Source organism: Malania oleifera, chromosome 11, assembly GCF_029873635.1.
Source record: "Malania oleifera isolate guangnan ecotype guangnan chromosome 11, ASM2987363v1, whole genome shotgun sequence".
Taxonomy (NCBI): domain Eukaryota; kingdom Viridiplantae; phylum Streptophyta; class Magnoliopsida; order Santalales; family Ximeniaceae; genus Malania; species Malania oleifera.
In genome coordinates this window covers 47,411,792-47,414,773 of record NC_080427.1, presented here as the reverse complement: position 1 = coordinate 47,414,773, position 2,982 = coordinate 47,411,792, and the positions used below count along the sequence as shown (strand labels likewise).

Sequence of the window (2,982 nt, the reverse complement as noted above, 5' to 3'; positions counted from 1 at the left end):
ATCATGCTTTCATAAGTACCACCCCCCCCAAAAAAAATAAAAAATAAAATTTATGCTTGTTAGCTCGGAATTGAAATCTTAAACTTAAATTTGTGCATATGCGAAAGAAATACGATATATAATTATATAAAATCTTGTTCATTTAAGGTCTAAAATTTTATGATATGGATTTTAAATTTTCAGTCAAAACTTATTTAATTTTGTTTTACATTGTATTCAAATACACACGAGTCCAATAAAGGAATTTGAACTCAAAGTCCCTAAATATGGGAATATTTTTTATTTTCAAGGAAACCTTTTGTCATGCACTCCATCATTTGACATATGAGAAATTATTTTATATATATATAATTTAAAATTCAGAAATTATAGGATATTATATTAATATTTGGACCCACTAAAATAATGATATAATTAAGATTTATATCAAACATATCTCTCATTTATACTGAGTTTAAGTACTTATATGACATTTTATATTTTTCTAGTTTCAAAACCCACTCATAGATTCTACTAACGTCAAAAAATTGGCCCTCTAATTTTCTTGTCCATAGCCTATCAAAGATAGGGGTGACCAGACGGGTTAATGGGTTGGGATAGGTTGAGGTAAAACGGGTTAGATTGATCTAATTACTAACGGGTGACTAACATATGAACCCATATTTGTCCGTTTAATAAATGGGTCATAAATGGGTATCCATTAAGAACCCGTTTAAAAATATAATTTATTTATTTTTAATTTTTTGAAACATTTTATATAAAGTGACATAAATTTTTTAAAAAAACAACATTTTTATTTATTTATTAATATCTTAACAGAAAAGCATAATATTTTTCTAATAATATATATATATATATATATATATATATATATATATCTATATATATATAATTAAATGGGTCACCTGGTAGATATCCAACTCAATCCTGCCTAACCCGTTTATTAAATGAGTCTGGTTCGAGTTGACCCGTTTATAAATGGGCCACCTTATGCTAAATTCAAATCCAATTTAAACGGATGAGTCATAGTCACCCATCGGATTTGCCACTCCTAATCAAAGACATCTTACCTTTTACAAGCTTTCCAGCAAGGCAAATGGTTTAGATTAATTTGAAGTAACCCTTAGGATTTATGCGTAGGGGGTTATACCTTCACAGTGTTATAAATTAATGTGAAGGTTAGTTGATTATCCTCTTCCTAGCATGCTTTATTAATGGTGTTCGTTAAATGAATTAATGTCGTCCTCGTCTGATTCTCTACTGGTAGTAAGTCTAAAGAACCTTCCTCAATAAACAATAGTAGATGAAAAGCCATTTGGGGAATAATTTTAGATAAAATTATTTTCTGTGGACTGTCGTTAATAAGTGGAGATGGCCGAGTTGGTCTAAGGCGCCAGATTAAGGTTCTGGTCCGAAAGGGCGTGGGTTCAAATCCCACTCTCCACATTTTTCCCGATATATTTTTCCTTTCGTTGTTTTCTCTCCACTCTTTCAATCTTTCGCAGAAACTTCGCATACGGAGAAGGAGACATCATACCACATCCCGTCCACCTCGCCAGTAGGTCCTCATAGATCGGACGGTTCAAAATGATCCAATCAACCTTCACACTTCACAATCTGATTAATTGTAGACTTAGGTGGAAAATATTCGATTTTTTTAATGAAAAAAAAAAATCAATGAAGGAAAAATGTAATAGGGAGGATTTTAAGTGAGTGTCAAATAAAATTGTGCAACTAAAAATATCTAATAAATTTATTGTTGAATTTTTTTTAAAATAATTAATTTTATGGGTTTTCAAAGTCTTCAATTTCTGTATTTTCTAAAGTATTTATGAGGAGCATTTAATGTTATGTGGATTTGTCCCACATTGGAAATAGTAAAAAAGAAAAAGTCATTAATAAATAATAAGTTAGAATATTCTCTTAAAATTGGTTAAGATATAGTGTTAGTGTGTACTCTAATACACCTTACAACGATGTTTCACCGTCTAGGCATGCGCGCGCGTGCCGTGGGCTGTAGGGCACTAGTGGCGCATTTAGATGACGCATAAGCACTTAGATGGCGAGATCGTGATAGTTGATCATGATCGGATGACTTAAAAATAATTTTATATTTTTTTATAAAATCAAGTGGTGCGACCTAAATAATAAGTTAGAATATTCTTTTAAAATTGGTTAAGATATAGTGTTAGTATGTACTCTAATACACCCTACAACAATACTTCACCATCTAGGCATGTGCGCGTGTGCCGCGGGCTGTAGGGCACTACTGGCGCATTTAGATGACGCATAAGCACTTAGATGGCGAGATTGTGATCGTTGATCATGATCGGATGACTTAAAAATAATCTTATATTTTTTTATAAAATCAAGTGGTGCGACCTAAACCATATAAATAATTTTAACGATCAGGTTTTAAATTTGAACATATGTAACTATTGGGAATTGACATAATTCTCCTCGTCGATGAGTAGATCCCGGGAGCAAGAAAAACTCAGAGTTTCTGAGATACCGAAAGCAAATTTAAAGGATCGTCAACGAGTGGCCAAACTAGTTCATGAGTGTTCTTCTTTGTCTCGTTCACGAATCCCTTGTTCTCGTCGACGAGTGTTTCTAGGTTGCGAGTAGTTTTTTTTTTTTTGAATTTTGAATTTGAAAGATGGGGTAGTTGGATAATTGGAGGGAAACCTTCAAGGGACTGTTATATATGTCATTATGGGCGTGTATTGATAGAGAGAGTGATCATTTGTGAAGTGTATTGTGTACTTTTATATTTCCTTAATGAAATTATTGTGTCATTGCTTCTGTGGATGTAAGTTTTGCCGAACCACGTAAATCTTATTGTTGTGTTTGTTGTTTCTTATTTACAGGTTGAGTTTAATTTACTTTTTTGTGTTTTTTCGCTGTGCATCCTATATTCGATCCTTATTTACAACAAATTGGTATCATAGAAATTGTTGTTATGGCATCGAGATCATCTTG

General features: G+C 32.2%; 1 non-coding gene across 1 annotated transcript; it reads left to right on the top strand.

Annotated features, from left to right (window-relative positions):
• Positions 1 to 1,365: 1,365 nt before the first annotated feature.
• TRNAL-AAG (transfer RNA leucine (anticodon AAG)) lies at positions 1,366 to 1,446 on the top strand. Its single transcript has one exon. It is a non-coding gene; the product is annotated as a tRNA-Leu (tRNA).
• The last annotated feature ends 1,536 nt before the right edge of the window (positions 1,447 to 2,982 follow it).